Source organism: Magnolia sinica, chromosome 1, assembly GCF_029962835.1.
Source record: "Magnolia sinica isolate HGM2019 chromosome 1, MsV1, whole genome shotgun sequence".
NCBI classification, from domain to species: Eukaryota; Viridiplantae; Streptophyta; class Magnoliopsida; order Magnoliales; family Magnoliaceae; genus Magnolia; species Magnolia sinica.
This window is the reverse complement of record NC_080573.1, coordinates 115,455,119-115,476,801: the sequence shown is the minus strand read 5'-3', so window position 1 is coordinate 115,476,801 and position 21,683 is coordinate 115,455,119.

Genomic DNA, 21,683 nt, shown 5'->3' with positions numbered 1-21,683 from the left:
TTAATAAAGATTTGTTTAATTTCAATCAACTTATCGACATGAGGTAAGGTATCTACGAGATCCAAATTTCATTCTTGAAAATCGAGACCCGGATTAAATCAACTTAAAGCATTGTGACTTTAGATCAAAGTTTCTAGCGGTTAGAGGCTCTAGCTCTCTTAATGGGTGTATTATATTCCACACTCATTTTGCCACATACTCTGTTGTGTAAATGGGCTCTCTTACATGCCCTAACATCATTTATTTATTTTATTTATTTTTTAATTTTTGTGTGTCTAACTAGTGGCATGCGAGGCCCACCAAATTGTTTGTATAACATCGAATCCATCTGGTAAGGTAATCCCACCATGAAAATGAGATGCCCCAGAAGTCAGGTCAATCCAACCATCAAGTAAGCCGTACTATAAAAATGATGAACCACCCAAGAACCTCCATGCTCATGTGAGTCCTGTCTAATGGTAGAATCAACTTGATTTTTAAGGCATCCCGTTTTCATTATAGGGTGTACCATGGTGGACGGTTGGAATGTCATAGAAATAGTACCATTGGGTCCCATTCACCTGGTTGAGACCCGACTAGTAATGTGATCTCCACCCAACTTTGACCGGCTCCCAAAAAGTGAGACCCGAACGGGAATCAATCTCTTAAACGGGTCCAATATTTGAGATCGTGACAGATAAGCTCAGGTCAAGTCCAATGGTGCCCGCACGTTTAGGTACCAGCCCTGTCGACAATGGTTCTTGCTATTTGGATGACGTGGACTGAGGTTCCACGTGTTCGTGCATGTACCATCCAGGACAGGACGCGGATTTCCTGGGAAAGCCTTTGGTAGGAAGTTGATGCGCCGGGAACTTAGGTGGGGCCCACTGTGATGTTTTTGAGAAATCCTCCCCATCCATCCTTTTTGTGAGTTCATTTTAGGACATGTTGTTAAAAATAAACCGTATCCAAAGCTTGAGTGATCTGTACTAAAGGAAAATGTGGTTAGGGAAATTCCTATCATTGAAACATTCTTGGGTTCAACAGGGATATTCAGGTGCCATCCATACCGTTAATAACGTCATTCCTATTGGGATGAACTGAAAAAAAAAAAAAATATTAGCATGAATCAAAACTTATGTGGCCCCACAAATATTTCAACTGTGGAAATTTAATTATCATGTTTTTAGCTCACTGAAGCTTTGGATACGGTTCATTTTTTGGGAAATTGTCTTAAAATGAACTTACAAAACCGGATGGAAGGATAGGATTTCTCACAAACATCACAGTGGGCCCCACCTAATTTCCCAACGCTGGAACTTCCTGCAAAAGGCTTTCGCAGGAAGTTCCTGCACTGGGAACTTAGGTGGGGCCCATTGTGATGTTTTTGAGAAATTCTCCCCGTCCATCCTTTTTGTGAGTTCATTTTAGGACATGTTGTCAAAAATGAACCGTATCCAAAGCTTGAGTGATCCATACTAAAGGAAAATGTGGTTAGGGAAATTCCTACCATTGAAACCTTCATGGGTTCAACAGTGATATTCAGATGCCATCCATACCGTTAATAACGTCATTCCTATTGGGATGAACTGAAAAAATAAAATATTAGCATGAATCAAAACTTATGTGGCCCCACAAAATTTTCAACTGTGAAAATTTAATTATCATGTTTTTAGCTCACTGGAGCTTTGGATACGATTCATTTTTTGGGAAATTGTCCTAAAATGAACTCACAAAATGGATGGACGGATAGGATTTCTCACAAACATCACAGTGGGCCCCACCTAAATTTCCCAGCCTTTCGCAGGAAGTTCCTGTGCTGGGAACTTAGGTGGGGCCCACTGTGATGTTTTTGAGAAATCCTCCCCATCCATCCTTTTTGTGAGTTCATTTTTGGACATGTTGTCAAAAATGAACCGTATCCAAAGCTTGAGTGATCTGTACTAAAGGAAAATGTGGTTAGGGAAATTCCTACCATTAAAACCTTCCTGGGTTCAACGGTGATATTCAGATGCCATTCATACCGTTAATAACGTCATTCCTATTAGGATGAATTGAAAAAAAATATTAGCATGAATCAAAACTTATGTGGCCCCACAAATATTTCAACTGTGAAATTTTAATTATCATGTTTTTGGTTCACTGGAGCTTTGGATACGGTTCATTTTCTGGGAAATTGTCTAAAAATGAACTTATAAAACTGATGGACGGATAGGATTTCTCACAAACATCACAGTAGGCCCCACCTAATTTCCCAGCGCTGAAACTTCCTGTGAAAGGCTTTTGTATGAAGTTCCTGCACTGGGAACTTAGGTGGGGCCCACTGTGATGTTTTTGAGAAATCCTCTCCGGTCATCCTTTTTGTGAGTTCATTTTTCGACATGTTGTCAAAAATGAACCGTATCAAAAGCTTGAGTGATCCGTACTAAAGGAAAATGTAGTTAGGGAAATTCCTACCATTGAAGCCTTCCTAGGTTCAACAGTGATATCCAGATGTCATCCATGCTATTAATAACGTCATTCCTATTGGGATGAACTGAAAAAAAAATATTAGCATGAATCAAAACTTATGCGGCCCCACAAATATTTCAACTGTGGAAATTTAATTATCATGTTTTTGGCTCACCGGAGCTTTGGATACAGTTCATTTTTTGGGAAATTGTCCTAAAATGAACTTACAAACCGGATGGACGGATAAGATTTCTCACAAACATCACAGTGGGCCCCACCTAATTTCCCGCGCAGGATCCGTGTCCTCCAGGACAAGGCCCATTGGATCAACGGCTCGGGCCACGGAGCAATGGGCCTCCCTTGTGGAAACCGAAACGCGGAGGAAAATCCCAGCCTAGTTATCATACGGTGCGGATCAGAGAAATTGTACGCTTGCACTTCTCTTTCAATCAGTGCAAGTGGGCCCAAAAGTGATCGAGATCGTCGACATTGTGGGCCCTGCAACGGAGGGTGAAGTCTTCCTAATTGAAATATCCTAAACGTTGAATCCTTGGCCTTTTCCCCTGCGGAACAAGGATAACCGTTGCTGTCTTTTCTTAACTATGTACTTTCTGTTAACAATATCAACGGTCAAGATTCACCATATTTGTAATCCAACTGCAATCTGAAGAGAGGACCACAATTTCAACGGTCTTGATTACTAATCCGTGGCCCCATCTGTCCAAACCGAAAACCCAAGTACAGGGCGAAGATCCTCGGGTCGAGCACCGAATTATAAAACGCTCCAGCCCTACTCGTGTCGTGCGTCTTTTGTTTGCCAGCAAAACATCTCAGCTCTTTTCTTCCACGGCGCAAGAACAGAAGAAACCCAAAAATCCCAGTTGGGAATTCCGGAGCTTCGAAATTCTCATCTTGAGATCATTTCTTCCAATTTTCTCTCTCTCGTCTCGACGAATCTCCTTCTTTCCAATACCAGGTATAGATTTTTTCCCATTCCAACTTCTCTGGTTCAGTTCTCTACTGTTTTTCTCTTTGGTACTTCTGTTTCTTTTTTGCCCTAGGTTTTTGAGACCTGCCCATGAAATCGAATATTTTATGTCATTTCTGGTGACTTTCTAGGGCTTCATCGTCTTCGCATGAAACCACTTGCATGACAGTTTTTTCTTGTTCTTTTTGTTTTTTGTTTTTTTGTTTTTTTTGTTTTTTTTTTTTCATTTTTTCTTTTAATCCGCATGATGGTTTGATTGGAATGGCAGAAGTAGGTGTGAAAGAATAGAGTTTTTTTGTTTCTCGAAAAAAAAAATGAGAAATTCTGGTTAGGAGTGGAGAAGACTGGTTTTGGGAATGGGGAATTATATTGATAGGTTTCCCAGAGTAACAAGCGGGAGTTTCGATCCTGGGAAGCGAGGTCCATGCTTCGGTGATCGAGGCCATTGTTCTGTTGCAGCACACCATGGATGGACCAAGCCTCGAAAATCTATCAGGTTGGAATTTTCTAGATGCAGATCTTTTGACATGTCATTTTTCAGTTGAATGTAGACCATTGCCGTAGTTCACTTTAAATGCTTATTAGTATATCAATCCATGGTGGGGCACAATAGGCCAGTGATCCGGATTACTGGAGTATGGGTCCGCCTTATCAGAATTCAAAATCCGCATATGCTGTGCAAAACCTTTGGCTGCATGTCCTATAATTCATCCAGGTATGCTGAATTTTCAATACTTATGATGATTTTAGGCTTTAATTAGTCAGTTCATATCTTCGTGCACCGTGATTGATCTGCATGCTCCTTTCTTTATTCTGAGGACTGAGTTACTGAAATAGCAAACTTTTGCAAATCAGTCATGGTGGTCTGTGGTAGTAGTTAGTGGCTTACTTTCTTTATTTATTTTAGCTTTATGTAATGAGCCTTTTGCAGTCCTTTATTTGTTGCGAAGAGATTGATTGGGCCTGAGTGCCCTAGGATAGCAGGGTGTTGTACAATTTGATGGGGTATGTTGGTTTGTCATGGGGCATCTTCGTTGTTTTTTCTCAGCCTGATTCCTCTTCCATATGGAGGAGGTTGGGCTGGTCTTGATGGCTATATATTTCATGGATAGGGTTGGTCATCTTGCCTTCGCAGTTCAGATTCAAACTGCGCTTGGTTATCTTCAGAATGTGGTTGGTTGATTTGGCTAAAACTGATAGCTTGCTCATTGAGATGAGCAGAACTGTTAATCCAGGCTGGTTTGGCAGAGAATTAATAGCCTGCTCTATGTGAGAGGCACACTTTCCCTGCCTTCCAAACGTGGGCCTTTTCAAGGTGGGGTGGCTTGAAAACATTTCTGCCAGAAATGTGGTTTGAGTGTACTTCTAGATGCAGCAGCAAGCGGCGCTTGTTGAGATCACAAGTTCTCTTCTAGATACCGTCTGAAAAGAGTGGAGTGTTGAGTTTGTGGGATTGCTGGTGTGGGTCAATGCTAAAAAAGAATGGTCTATCTTATTCCGATCTTTCACATATTTCTTATCATTATTTTGCATTTTGGTAATAACGAAGAAGATCAAGAAGCTGTAGAGAGATTTCCTTTGGGAAGGAAAATAAGAGAAGCACGAATATCATCTCAGCAAATGGAGTGACTTGCAAAAAACAAGAAAGAATGGGCTTTTAGAATGTGCATAAGTACAATTGATAGAGGGAAGGTGTGTATGCATATTCATGTGGAAGGGTTTGAGCTCTCATGGCTTGAGGTGGAAGGTTTCTCGAGCCTTGTCAAGGAATGGTGGGGATCCTTTATGGTGGGTCAAGGAATGGTGGGGATCCTTTATGGTGGAAGGGCTTGTAGGGTTTAAATTGAGCGAAAAATTGAAATTGCTAAAGAGGAATTATCTATTGGAAAAAAGGAAGTTTTTTATAGGAGGTACATTGAAATCGAGGAAATCTTGAATTAGATTCACTAGCTTGACATAAAGGCAAAGCAAATGGATGTATCGGAGGATGATAAATGTGTTTGTGGGAAGCTTGGGAAAGATTATACGAATCGCCTAAAGGAGGAGGAGATCAAATGGAAGCAAAGATCGGGGGCCACTTGGCTAAAAGAGGGGGACAAAAGCTCAATTTATCCACAATATAGCTAGTGCTCAGGCTAGATGCAACAAATTGAGTGGCATCATAGTAGAGGGAGAAAGGCTTGAAGATAAAGACAAGGTTTGCAATGCTATAGTTTGATTCTATAAAGAGTTGCTGAATAACGAAAGTTGAGGCCTGCATTGGACAACTTACACTTTAATACTATGTCAAGGATGGATGTGGACATGCTTGAAAAACCTTTCTCCAAAGATGCAAGTCAAGAAAGCAATGGATGACTTGGGTAGGGACAAAGCGTTGGGTTCGGATGGGTTTCTGTTGGCATTCTTCTAGATCTTTTGGGAGAATGTTAAGGGAGTTGTTATGGAATTTATGAAGGAATTTTTTGTAATCCGGATGAGGCTTTCGAAATAGGAGCCTTTTTTATTGCGTTAATCTTGAATGTGTCTAATTGGGAGTATATGCAAAATTCTTGCTAAGGTGCTAGCCATAAAGTTCAAAGGATTGCTATAGTGTGTCATTTCCAAGTTTCAAGGGGCTTTTATTGAAGACAGATAAATTCTCGATAGCGCTCTTATAGCCCATAAATGCATTGATGCAAGGTTTAAGTAAAGGTCAGGAGGAGTAGTTTGTAAACTAGATATTGAGAAAGCCTATGATCAGGAGGAGTGGAGATTTTTGGACTACATGTTAGGGAGGATCGACTGTGGGGCTAAGTGGAGGGGTTGGGTAAAGGAGTTTATTAGTTTTGCTTGGTTCTCGTTGTTGGAAAATGGGTCGCCAAAAGGATTTTTTCAAAGCTTGCGTGGGTTAAAGCAAGGGACCCCCTCTCTCCCCTCATCTTTGTGTAGTAGTCGAGGCATTAGGTAAAATGTTGGAACGAGGACAAGAAATCAGGCTATATACTGACTTTTATGTCGACAAATCAAGCCCCCCAATATTACACCTCTAGTTTGTCGATGATACTTTACTCTTTTGTAATGCAAATGCTGGTATGGTGGAGAAGTTGAGGATGGTTATCAAGTCTTTTAAAGCGCTGTTATGATTGAAAGTTTAATATTGCGAAAAATGTTATGTTGGATGTTCGCCCGCCTAAGGAAGACTATTGGAACTTGCCCCTCTCTTTGGTTGTGAGGTCGATGAATTTCCCTCCATGTACTTTGTAATGGTAAACCGATAAAACATTTGTGGGATGTGGTTTTGGAGAGGGCGGAGAGGAAGCTTGCTAGGTGGAAGAGTGGGTATTTATCCTTAGGGGGGCACATCACTCTCATCAAAGCTGCTTTATCAAATATGCTTATGTACTTTATGTCATTATTTCAGTGCCTACAATCAATCTTGGAAAAAATCAGTTAGTTAAGGAGATTTTTTGTTGCAAGGGTAAAAGAAATTTCATTGGCTTAGTTGGGGAGAGGTGTTTATAAATTATAATGAAGGTGGGGCAAGTATTAGAGACTTTGGAGTGATGAATAGGGCGTTGTTAGGTAAGTGGGTTTGAAGGTTTCGGATGAAGGAAGGTGCTTTTTGGAGGGATACAATTATTAGCAAATATGGTTGTAGTGAGGGCGGTTGGCTCACAAAAGATTCTTCCTTGTATAGGGCTTTGGCAATTTGGATAGGGATTGATCCGGTTAAACCATGCTTTAGCGAAGGTTTACAGTTTGTGATTGGAGATGGAGAAAATATTTGACTTTGGAAAAAATTTATGGATTGGGGAGGAACCTTTGCAATTGCTATCCCCGAGGATTGCTCGTATATCTGTAGATCGAAATGTTTTTTTTTTTTTTTGTGGCGGGTTGTTTTTCGGTGAGTGGTGACTCCATGATATGGTCCCCTCATTGCCTCCTATTCCTTTCGGATGAGGAGGTGTTGGAAATGGCCTCCTTGCTAAACCATATCAATTTATGTCACCCAATTAGTGGGGAAATGGACAAGATTGTTGGCAAATGGGAAATGATTCTTCCAAATATTTGTTTAATGTGTGTGGGCTAGTCGATGTTGGTGGATCACCTTTTTGTGGAACAACTTCTTTTCCAAGTTTAAGGTCTTTTGGGCTTCGTCGAGCTCTATTGGTTTATTCATTGTGAGTTGGCACGGGGTGGAGGTTAGAAAGGAGCTGAAAGGTATATGGCATTTGTGCTTATTGGTGGACCTTTGGGCGGTTTGGGAAGAAAAAAAAATGGGAGATGCTTTTGAAATATGAGCCATTCTCCGGGTTGGGAAGTTTTAGAGCAAGGGGTTTAGTTATTGAATGGGCCTCTTGCTTTGGGGGGAGGGGGGCTGGTTGCTCCTTGCTTTTTGTATAGTTTTTGTGCGCCATCTTGGCACTTTTTAAATAAGATTATCATTTTCTTAAAAAAAAAAAAAATCTCAGATGATGATTCACCTAGGCTATAGTTGCACGAAGTGTGTACATTTTGGGTGTGGGACTGGGGAAGTTTCTGCCACAAAATGTTAGCTAGTGTGAGCAACTTGGAAACAAGATCATGGAGTGCGAGTTTGAAGTTTAATTCAAAGCATGAATGCCACCTGGATAGAAGGTTCATGCAAGGGTTCTCCCCCATCTATGATGGCCTAGCATGTTTTGCTCCCCTTAGAGTGTAGACTTTCTTTTGTGCAACGGTGGCGAACAAGATCCATGTTATTGATCCCCCAAACATAGGAACCATCACATCCTAAGTATGTGCTTTCTTTGCAACAGGGAGGAGGAATTGATGCACCATTTATTTATCCAGTGCAGTGTGGTTTGGATCATATGGGATACTTCCTGAACTTGTTTAATATGGCTTTTTTCTTCTTCTTCTTTTTTTTTTTTTTGGCAAAGATGACTTCCTCTATGATGCCTTCATGGTAAATGGTGAGCAACATAGAGGAAATCGTTCCCTTTTGTGGTCCCCACTTCCGGTTGGTGGAAGCTTAATGTTGACAGATCTTCTTTTGGTAATTCTGGTCAAAGTGGAATTGGGGGAGCTAATTAGAGGTGAAATTGCTTCCATTGCTATCCGGATCCTAGAGCCATGCCTCTGGCCATGAGAGAAGGGCTCCTCCATTTTGCTTCTAAACTCTCATGTCCAATAATTGTCGAGGGGAGGTAATATTTTGGGCTTGGATGGTTGGCGTCAAACCCAGGAAGCTGTCTTTTAATTTTGATGAGCTTCACCATATCATCTCTTGGCTAAACATTACGTTTGCAAATGTAGCTACTAGGTAGAGAGTCAATGTAGTGGCAAATTCTGTCGAAAAAGGCTGTTTTCTCTCCATGATCCCTTTGAATTGATGTAATTGTTTTCTTTTCTTCTCTCTCTCTCTCTCTCTCTCTCTCTCTCTCTCTCTCTTGTCGTTTTTAGCTCCCTTCTCAAATAAATAAAAAAAGGAAAGGAAAAGTGAAAAAAGTATTACTGATTAAGGTCCTTTTATTTCCTGTCCCGTATGTACCGAGTCATGGGTTGAAGCAAGGTTTTATATTCTCCTACGTGTAGAATTTATTGAAACCCACCTTTTAAAAAAATAAAAAATAAAAAATAAAAAAAAAGGAAAAAGAAAAGAAAGAAGGAAAGAAAGAAAAGAAAAGGAAAAAAAAAAAGAATTTTTTGAAACCCAATTAATCTTTTTCAGAGACAATATGGCTGCATGGTGATCTGATTTTGCAGAGAATTTTCTTCATTGCTGTGGGATGGGCTATGGCTAGGACAGAATCCAAAGGGGCTGTTTGCCCTTGATGGGGCTAAGAAACTGAGGTGGCATTAGTGAGATCTCCACTAATTGATTCCTTGATTGTTGTTTCTTTTCCCTTGTCTGGTGTTTTTACAGGCCTTTTTATGCGCTCCGAGATGGGAGTTAGGTAAGGGTGGCTTGCTTTGCCTATAGTCTAAGATGCGTTATCTTATAGTTTGCTTTTTTTTTTTGGAAGGGAACTTTGCTTAATGAAATTTTAGTCATCTTAAAGAAAAAAAAAGGCTGCATGAATTCCATTGAGGGTAAGGGAAAAATATAGTTGCATGGATCTTTACTGATGGTGCGTCTCTAACACTGGTGATTTCTACAGCCTTTGGGCCCTAAATAGCTTTTCTACTTCTTTCCACTTCCACTCAACATTTTAAAAACTTGACAACCAGTATTTGTGGGTAGATTGGTCCAACCTGTGGTCCAACCATCAACCCCCTTAGTATTTGGGAAAACAGGGAAAAGGATATGGAAGCTGAGCATGCTAGCGGGTTTGTGGGCATTATGGTTAGAAAGTAATGATCAATGCTTTCAAAAACAGAAAGGGGAAAGCGTAGATGTTTTTAGGAGGGTTAAAAATTTTGTATTAGAGTGGGTGTCGGGTTCGAACTTCTTGTTCCAATGCCTGAAGGGTTGGCAATATTTTTCTCTTTGTAATCTCTGCTCTTCCGTACATTTGGGCTGTGGCCTTTTTTATGAAATTTTTATTTATCTCTAAAAAAAAACATCGACCCCCTTGGGCCATTTTCCCTGGAAATATGCTTCCTTTGAAATATATATTGTAGAGATAGTTAACAGCTAATCTGTTGTTAGCTTAGTGTCCAGAGTGTTTGGTTTTCTCGTAGAAGTCATGGGTTTGAGAGTTTTAACAGATGCAGTTGCCTTCTTTTTTACAAAAAAAATCCCCCTTAAATGACTGGTTTTAAGGTTACCTAGCCCATTTTGGCGTCTATTAAACTCAAGAGACTACATTGTGAAAGACATGGAGAGGAGGAAAAAAGAAAAGAGGGAATATTTTCTTCATCTCTCCCTATATTAGCTCTTATTTGCAGACTACTTGATACATGACGCGGGCTCAAAATATATGCAAATCAAATATAGAAGATACACCATTATCTCCAAGGATATGTTTACCATAGGACAACTGAATGTGTACTCTAACAGTGGCCAGTTCTGGTCCAATCAGGTTGGACTGCTTGCCCGGTCTGCCCTAGGTTTTAAAACATTGCTTTGACCCTGCTTGCATTTAATTCCAATTATCGTTCAAGCTATCTTAATTATCTGTTATTGTGTATCCCTATATGCATCTTTGATTTCCACTTATTCAAATCTTAATCATATGGTCCATTGAAATTTTAGTTATAAATGTATATGCTTCCTTGTTTCTTGTCCGTACAAAATTAGCTCTAGGTAAAATGTCTAGTTTTTAAATCTTTGATGGAGAAAAGAGTGCTATTTAGTGTGGCGTTTGAGAAATCTGGATCCCATCCAGATCCAGGCGATGCCATGACAAAAACAGCTGAAATGAGGGAGCAAGGGAGGGCTCAATCATTCAAGTGACTCCCCTTGTGTTGCGGCCAGCTCACATCATAAATGGTTCGTAAAATGAGACCATTTCGTAGTTGGACCAGCTCCCAACATAATTGGTCTATAAAATGAGACTGTTGGTCAGTCAGTAAGTGGGTCCCACATGATGACCGCCCACAGATACATTCCCCAAAACATGCACACATGGCATAAATGGTTTGTGAAATAAGACCGTTGGTCATTGGTGATGCAGGACAATTAACCACTTGCTCTAAAAGCTCGAACTGATAGAGCTTGGCAAATTAATCTCTTTATCTCATAGCCCAGGCCCCAAATCCATGGGTTAAGTCCTAGGTTGAACCCTCCTCGTGGGCCCCAAATTCATGGGTTTCGCCCCCTCATGGGCCCTAAATCCATAGGTTTCATGGGCCGCCCACCCTGAGTGTGCATCCCATAAGCCACCCCACTCAAGCTCGATGTGAAAATGCCCCCGCATTGATCACCCCGGTAAAGAGTCTCAAACACAAGACCAACCTGACTATGATACCAATTTGATGTAGGACAATTAACCACTTGCTCTAAAATCTTGAACTGATAGAGCATGGTGAATTAATCCCTTTATATCATAGCCTAGGCCCCAAATCCATGGGTTAGGTCATCGGCCAAACCCCTCTTGTGGGCCCCAAATCCATGGGTTCTGCCTCGCACGAGCCACCCGCCTTACATGGGCCCCAAATCCATGGGTTTTGCGGCCCACCCACCTCGAGTGTGCCCCTGCATTAATTGGTTATGCGAGTCTCAAATGATGAGCTGCTTGAATCCCACACATACATTCCCCAGAGCGCGTGCGCACACACACACACACTATCATGCAACATTTTTAAATGATGGATGTGCACATTCAATGGAAGCATATCAACAAAATAATGAAAGCCACACCTTCATAGATTCCAAAACCACAACAATCTACGATTGTCGAATCCAAAAAGGAGTGTTAAAGTCCACTCTTACATTTAGTTTCTTGTAGATGCACCTAGATGTAGACAAGAAATAGTATTTAAAAAAAATACAAGGCTGTGCACCACGTGAAATCTTAGAATAGATCGAACATGGAGCACACCATACCTATGTTGATTCCCATGTCAAAATTATTTTGTGCCACTCCCATCTTCAAACTAATTAACGTAGAAAGTTTTCAAACATTAACATGTTACACAAAGTGGTAGAAGGGGTACAACTTATTAGAACCAATCATAAACTTGTCAAGCTATGAATTGTTTTAGTCAAAAGGACAAATTTGCTATGAATTATTTTAGTCAAAAGGACAAAAAATTTACATTTGCTTAAAATCATGGCATAGAACAACCCATTCATAGAATCCATCACAAGATTCTTTTGAGGAGAGAGAGAGTGGGGTGGGGTGGGGCTGTATGTAAGATTACATTTTCCAGAGGAGAGATGATATAGTAGAGCTGTAAGAACCGTAATATGGTAGAGCAATCTCTCCATATATGGCAAGGTGATGTATCAATCTGGTCCACCCATATATTGGCACTAGGATGGATGGCTTCCTTTTTTTTCCACTGCATATTTGACCGTTTACTATTTCTATTTTCCATCAACACTTTTTTTGCCACGGAACGGATGGCTAATGGGAGTTGACTTTTGAGACCAAAACTGGGAGCTCTATAGATAAGATTACATTTTCTAGAGGAGAGATAACATAGTAGAGCCAAAAGAACCATAATATGCAAGGCATTCCATAATGGTATCGGTGGTTGTAATGGCTACCATCGTTACTGTTATGATACAGGCTGTAGCAACCGTTATGGCCTTTAAAAAAAAAAAAATCTATTTCGGTCCCATTACGGGCTATTTTTTCCATAACAAATGTTTCAGCCCTGTAACACGTAATGGTTACCACTAACGACTGTTACGTAACCGTTTTGCCAAATCATGGTAATATGATAGAGCGATCTCTCCACACGTGGCAGGGTGATTTATCGATCTGGTTCGCCCATTTACTGGGCACTGGGATGGATGGCTTACTTTTTATCCATTGCATATTTGACTATTTACTGTTTTTATTTTCCATCATCACTTCTTTTTTTCTTTTTTGGCCACAGATCAAATGGCTAATAGGAGTTGCTTCTGAGACAAACCATCTATGCTAGAGCAATACATATGAGCATACCCGATTTGCTCATCATCTCACCACATGAACTATGGAGAGGTAGCTCTACCATATTACTATTCTTCCTGCTCTACCCCATCATATCCCATTATGGAGTGAAAGAGGAGAGAGATTTGTGGATGTGGGGTGTTTGTGTAAGAGGGATGGGTTGTTTGAGTTCAGCAATAATTTACAGTGTATGATGCTGGATACACAGGCACACAAAGATTGTTCATGTGGCATATGTTAACTCAATTAAATTGGTTTAATTGCAGAACACTATTACTTAATCACATTTTCAACATGAGACTGGTCAAGGTGTTTCGTATCCGTTACGATACAACCTTAAAGGGTGATACGTATAGGTAACAACTATAACCGTTATGTGATACGGGGGTGAAACAGGGCAGTTGGTTTTTTGGGACCGTATCGGCCATTACGGGCTATAACGACCGTAATGGTCGAAAAATGACTCTTTTTTTTCTATTTAAATTATTTCTCTCCTCATTTTTCACTTTTCTCATTCAAAAAACTTTACTAGATTATTCTATAACAGATGTCGATCACTCTTACTATAGTTTTTAGGATTAAAACTCTAGATTGAAGCGATTTGGGTGAATAGATGCTCCAAGTAGTGTTGTCAAGATCCTACAATTTACGATTTACAATATACAATTTTAGTAGAATATTAAGCAAAACTATTTGAATCCCAACCTTGAATCCCTTTTTATATGAATCTTATGATTTACGATTCAAGTTATACTTGTTCTCTTCTATTTTAAGCTTCACTTGCCTTTCATTTTATGTTTTTAAATTGGTGGGGGCTTTGAGAATCGTTTATAAAATTTGAATTATTTTATTTGTTCTTTATAAGAGATTAAACTATATATATTCTCTTCAACGTTAAATCATGTAGCTTTTTTGTGATTTCTTACTTCTAAACTGGTCGAAACACCCAATTTTTGCATGACTTACCTATAAGGTTTTTATGGATGATGACAATCATGCTGACTTATATCTATTATGTAATGATGTTTGGAAATCAAAATATCTTTTTTCATCAATCTACAATATCAAAGGTCGCTTTTCCACTGTGATTCTACATTCAAGAAAGGTAACAAGAACATAAATTATTAAAGGATCCTTGTATGGTTTTTTAAGGGAATTTTATGAAAGACAAAAAAAGAAAAAAAAATGAAGGAATAAGAATCCTTTAACACTATCATGACATGGTTATACTTGGTGCACATTGATGACAAAAGGAAGATTGATGGGTTCTAAAAAAATCTGATTTATTTATGTTTTTCATATTTTTTTTTATTATAAAAAAATCTTACAATTTACAATATGATTCAGACCCTACCAGTGATCGAAATATCGGTATCGCGTTACGTATCACATTCTTAGGATACGGATACGTATCGATTATCGCATGGGATATATCGATTGTATTATGTAATGTATTGTTGTTGTTGGAAACATGGGGAAACATTGGGAAATTGGTTGAATTTTTCGATGAAACTTCGGTGATTGTTAAAAAAAAACATCAATACACACTTATAAATCAAAACATTACCAAAAAAAAGTACACATAATATGTTTTCTTTGTATCGGGTCCTAATCTATGCATTGTCTAACTAAATTGATCAAGTATATTCAATGTCTATTCATATAATTTATAAATGTAAGAAGATGTGTGGAAACACAAGCAATACATTCAAAAGCAAAAGAAGAATCACTAAATTAGGTTACAGACATGTTTGATGTGATGTTTAAATATAAAGATTGCAAACGATTTGTGAGAAATTAGGAAATTTTGAATTTTTTTTTCAATTTTTCGCAACTCGGTCCATCTCCTTCAAATCTCAAAATCGAAGCTCCCAATCCATGATTTTTCATGCAAAACATGAAAAATCATGAATTTGTAACAATTTGACACTAATTTAACATGATTTACCGAAAATAAGAGCATCAAAATTAAAAAATGCTCACTAGATTGACATGTGGGATATATCGCACTACTTGTGCGTTTCGTATCGCTTTGGTGGGATACAAGATATATCGTGGGATATATCGGTCGATATTGTCGATATTTAAAACAGTGGACCCTACTACGATTTGCGATATGATAACAATTTTGACAACATTGTCTCCAAGGGCCATTTTTTCAAAAAATAAAAAGTGGTATTTATACCTTCTTCTTTTTTTTCCCTATTTCTAGTTCTAATGCTTGCTGTGATGTGTAAATATTAGAGACATAACCATGTTCTTAAGTTCACCAAACAACCAGATACTACACTCTCACCAAAGAGTGGACTGTTATGCTACCACAAACATGTTCAAAATAAAAATGAATACATGTTTGGAATATTTACATTTTTCTGAATTTTCTAAATATTTTTTTTTTCAAAATTTTTGGGGTATAATTTTTTTCCAACTGCTACGGGGGTTGTAACAGTCGTTATGCTCTGTATAGGTCGTTATGGCCGATACCCTTAGTGGTAATGGTGGTGACTATTACAGCCATTGTTATTGATACAAAATACCTTTTGCTTCTGATTTGGGGACACTTATATCTTGAAATAGGACCATTGGATTTCTTTCCTTTTTGTCCTTTTTTTTTGTTGTTGTTTTTTTGGTCCTTTAATCGTTCAATGAATGTCTGTCAATACGATTGTGATATAATGAAGCAAGCATATTCTTTGCTTCATCACACATCTAAACCTGAACGAGTCAAAGGAATTGAATATTGGTCATCACACCTAGTTAGAGTATCCTAGTTTTTCCTTGTTGTTGTGTGCATGAGAGGGGACTGAAATCATCTATCAAAGGAATTGAACGAGTCAAAAAAAAAAAAAAAAAAGCAAGCAAGAAGGAAAGAGGCATTGTGTTGAATATTGGTAGCTAGAATTTAGAAGGGTAGCTAGAGTATCAATGTTTTCTTTTTGAAAGGTGACAAATTTATTAAGAAACTGTGCCAATAAGGGGTGGAAAAGAATAAAAGAAAGCAAAAGAAAATTACAGCCCCAAGAGGGCAATGAGGACCATTGTTTTAAATAGCGGAAGCGTGTGGCGTAGCATTCAACCCTTTGTAGTGTGTAGGGTAAGCTACAAAATACTTTTTTTTAAAAAAAGAAAAAGAAAAATATGATAAATAGTAAGAAAAACAATATATATATATATATATATATGTATGCTTAAAAGATGATTCATTTTTTCAAGTATAAGCATGTTCAAACAAGTTATTAATTATCATTTACTAAAGCCAATCCACACATATAAATTAAAACTATAAGTCACAAGCATGAAAAGAAATTAAAATCCCATAGGTTGAAAATTTTAAGTACCAAATACAAAATACGATTATCATTTTATAAATAAAAAAAGTGTAGCATACACCACATATGCTACACACGCTACATAAGCTACGGCCCTAAGTAAAATGTTCGAGTCTTGGTGCCAACTTCTTCAAAAGCATAAGCTACGGCCCCTGTAGCGTATGGGATTTATGCTATTTGCTAATGCTACTGATGTTATGCTACGAATGCTACCTCTACGCTATGGGTGCTATTCAAAACGCTGATGAGGACACAAGCGTCCAAATCCTAAATCCGGAAGCCCATTCAATAACCCATGAAACTGCTTTTTTGATTACCTGATCTTCCATCTCCATTCTATTTTCAAAGAATTGCCTATTTCTGTCTCTACAGATAGCCCAAAGGACAACCATCATTGATAACCTCCACACCACCTTCATCCCAAGAAGCCAAGTAAGAAGAGATGGAAGCCAACATAACCCAACAAAAGTTGAAGGTTTTGAGGAAGAAGTCCCACACCTTTCACGCAAAGGAGTAATGAAGGAATACAACATCCCTCTTACACAACAAGCAAATAATTGGGCAGCACCAAGCCTTTTTTGCAAAGATTATCCACGGTTAACACTAATTCTTCCCACCAACCACACAAAAGCAGCCACCTTGGCTGCTTTTTACACCCCCGAAGCTCTTTACCCTAAGGCTTCTCTAATCCACCATCCTCCTAGCCCAATACCGTAGTTGGACTCCGACACTTCTCTCCACAATATATTAGTTTCTATGGTGAACCTCCACAGCCACTTCCTTAAAAGAGCTTGATTCATGTGATCTAGAACCCACAAACCAGCCCCCTTCTACTGAAGGCTTGCACACCTCCTCCCACCTAAAAGAAGGTGGAATTTTTTTTACTCCTTGCCCCTCCATAGGAAGTCATGTCTAAGTTTCTCAAGTTTAGCCTGCACATACTTGGGACACTTGAGAAGCGACATGAAATATAAAGGCATTGGAAAAAGGCCACTTTTATTAATGTTAAGCGGCCTCCCAAAGAAAGATGATGGCTTCTCCAGGAGGATAACTTTCTTTCAATTCTTTCAACAACCAAGTCCCATAGGTGTCTGGCCGGTTTTCCTATGCATAGAGGAAGGCCAAGATAAGAGGTCGAGAAATATCCCACCTCGCAACCAAAGATCTCTATGAAACGGCCCACCTCGTCCTTAGACATATGAACTCCTAGTAACTCACACTTGGAAGAAACCTTCAAACCTGCTTGTCTACCATTACCTTGCTTGCCTCACAAACGAGTATCGTGTCTACTGCAGGGGCATTTTCACACCGGGCTCGAGTGGGGTCGCCTATGGGATGCAGGGGCACATTAGGGGTGGGTGACCCATATGATTTGGGGCCCACGGGGGAGGTCTTGTGTTTGAGACTCCTCACTGGGGGTGATTAATGTGCATTTCACTCCGGGCTCAAGTGGGGTAGCCCGTGGGATGCGGGAACACACTCGGGGTGGGCGGCCCATGTGATTTGAGGCCCACGAGGGGAGTTCAACTGAGGTCCTAACCCATGATATGTGGGGCCTGGGTTGTGAGATTAAGAGATTAATTCGCCATACTCTAACAGTGTGGTTAATTGTCCTACATCAAATTGATATCAGAGCGGGAGGTCTCGTGTTCAAGACTCCTCACCGGGGGTGATTAATGCAGGGGTATTTTCACATCGGGCTCGAGTGGGGTCGCCTGTGGGATGCAGGGGCACACTCGAGGTGGGTGACCCATGTGATTTGGGGCCCACCAGGGAGGTCTCGTGTTCAAGACTCTTCGCCGGGGGTAATTAATTCGCATTTCACACCGGGCTCAAGTGGGGTAGCCTATGAGATGCGGGGACATACTCGGGGTGGGCGGCCTATGTGATTTGGGGCCCACGAGGGAGGTTCGGCCGAGGTCCTAACTCATGAGATGTAGGGCCTGGGCTATGAGATAAAGGGATTAATTCACTATACTCTAACAGTTCGAACTTTTAGAGCAAGTGGTTAATTGTCCTGCATCAGTGTCAAGGTGTCCCAAAACGGTTACGTATCGGCCGTAACGGCCGATACGTAACGGTAATGGTGGTACCCGTTACACGTTTCGGGGTCGTATCGGCCGAGTCCATATTCTGCACACGTATATGTCTACATATAATAATATTATATATAATATATATATATATATATATATATATATATATATATATATATATATATATAAACATACCTCTTTTCCTTTATTTTCTTCTTCTTCTCTTTCTTCTTCTTCTTCTTCTTCTTCTGTGGCTGCGGCCTTCTTCCTCCTCCTCCTCTTCTTCCTCTTCTTCTTCTTCTTCTTCTTCTTCTCTCTCTTCTTTCCCTCTTTCCCTCTTTTCTTTTCGGTTTCCCTCTCTCTCTTTCTTTTCTTTTTTTTTTTAGGCGTACCGCGCACCAGCTAGGGGTACGTGTCACACTAAGACGAGCGCTGGCACTCCTCAAGCTCCGAGTTGTACGAACGGTTCAAAGGAGATCAAAGTTATATGGGCTCCACAGTGATTTATTTATTACATCTACACCGTTCATCTATTTTCAGAGATCATTTTAGAGCACTACCCAAAAAATGAATTATATCCAAAGATCATCTGGACCGCACCAAAAATAGTAGCGGAGATAATATTTTCACCGTTAAACAATTCGTAAGGCCCACGGTAACGTTTATTTTCCATCCAATTTGATTTGATCAGACCCGAGTGGGCCCCACCATGATGTATATATTTTATCCATGTCGTCCATCCATTTTGCCACGTCATTTTACGTCAGGATCTAAAAAATTAATAACATCCAAATCTCATGTGGACCACACCATAAGAAACAGTGGTTATAGAATGCTCACCATTAAAATTTTCTTAAGGTCCATTGTAATGTTTATTTTCAATCTAACCTATTAATTGGGTCACACTGACATGGAGGAAGAGAAAACACACATGTCAGCTTGATCTAAAACTTTTGTAGCCCCCAATAAATTTTTAATGGTGAACGTTTAATTAGTGTTGTTTCTTATGGTGTAGCCCACCTAAGCTTTGGATGTGCCTCATTTTTGGGCTCATGCCTTAAAATTATTTGGCAAAATGGATGGACGGTGTGGATATACAACATTCATCACAGGTGGGGCCCAAAAAACTTTGACACTTGTGCTACACTTCACAATCCGAGTCCCGCCTAATTCGAGCCTTAAAAAATTGTACACGAGACATATATTAACTTAAAAATTAGCAATTAAATTATGAACTGCAATTGCTAACTCACAATGCCAAAATCAAATTGTTTGACTAGTTTTAATTGTTAATTTGTGGACTTTTATTTTTTAAAATAAGGCCTTTTGAAAATTTTCATGATTCACTATCCAATAAATGTCCACCAATTCATAAGTTGGATAATGACAATAAATTGCATGAATTTGAGGCTGATTTGGTGCATGGATTGGTCCTCCAAGTCAGCCCTAAATTGGCAACGCCATCTACCTGAATTTAATTTCATTTTTTTAAAGAACTATTGGGAGAAATGAAGTCAAGTTGTTAAGTATATAAATTAGATATTTAGAAAATTAAATATATAAATTTTGTAGTCAAATTCAGGTTATCTGGTTAATAAATTTATTAGACAATCCGATACAACTTCTCACCAAAGAGTGGACCGTTACACCACCATAAACATGTTCAATTTATAAATGAATGCATATTTGGAATGCTTAGAATATTCCGGATTTAATCTATATTTTTTCATATTTTTTTGGCAAAAAATAAATAAATTGTGCCGTTACGAGCCGTTACGCCCCCGTATCCGTATCAGTTTCGGAGGGCACTGTTATGCCAACCGATACCGATACGGGACACCTTAATCAGTGTCATTCACAAATTGAAGGTGAATGATCACAAGACCAAACGCTGCCACTTTGTATCCCTGGATTAAACCCACTTCCTGCCCTCGTAAAAGCATTTTACTCAAAGCCTCGACAACCACCACAAACAAAAAAGGGGATAAAGGATCGCCTTGACGCAAACCTCTAGAAACCTTGAAGAAACCTTTAAGGGAGCCATTAACCAAAACTGAGAAATAAGCCGAACTTACATATTCTTGTATCCACAATCTCCATTCCGACGGCAACTGAAGCGACCAAAATGTAATTGAGAAAGCCCCAATGGACATGATTGTAAGCCTTCTCAATATTAAGATTGCACACCACCCTGGCCCTGCCTTCTTTATACTTAGAATCAACACATTCATAGGTTAGCAAGGCATAGTCTAATATCTATCTCTCATCTGGAAAAACACTTTGATTTCCTGAAATGATTGACCCGATCACTCCTTGGAATCTAGTAGCAAGGATCTTGGGAAATTGGCACTCAGAAAATAGAGTATCAGAGTTTTTCTCAATTGGATAATAGGAAAGTGGGAAAAATAGGTTTTCTAGTTCCATACGTATGCAGATCCATACAAATCCACACAGGGGCACATGTAGGCACTCAGAAAATGCACACATGGCATGCGTTAGCTCAAATTAAACTGACCAAATTTTGTAAATAACTGTCTCTAAGTTATAATCCCAAAATTAAAACTAGTTGAATGAACAACCTTAAGTCCCAACCTCTGATTCGTGGTCACTTGTTTGTCGAAATACTCCATCGGATGGTTTTCATTTTTAACCGTCCAATAAATCTTCACCAATCCAGTAGCCGCATAATCGACTAAGCAAAAAATTTGGTCCAATTAGACCCATAATTTGGATGAATTTTATGCCACTAAATATACAGTTTTAAACTAATACAGATCTGTGGGACCACCTTGTTTAATGTGTGACATGTACTCCTTCCATCTATTCCATCTAACCCATTCATCAGATCAGCCTCACCAGGATGAACAGACACTCCGAAAATCAGTTTGATCAAAAACTCATGTGGGCCACACGGATGAACTCAGAAGTTTTAAGCGTGGTTTACATTGTTCCCCATGGAGTGGCCCACGTAAGTTTTGGTTCACCCTCATTTTTATATGTACATTGAACATGAGAAGGCTCTCTTGATGAATGGAGTGTATGATACACCTAGCACACAGTGGGCTACACAAAGCCAGGCAACCCTTGTCCGAAAACCTGTTCCTTTTCTTGTATTGACTGAGTTTTTGCATATTTGTATGCGTATGCGTGTTAATGTTCTACTTATTTGCTACAAAGGTGCGTGATCTCATTTAAATAAGCCTTGTATACATATAGCGAACAATATTTACTTCATATATAATATATATGCACTGAGACAGCATTGCGGCCTATTACAGTAGTTGGCTTACTGTTCCTGCTTAGTTCTGCCATCTTTAGGTATACTGTACTTTTTTATCTGCCTGGCTTTTTCTGAGTTTACTTGATTTTGAGAGTAATTCTCTTCCCAACA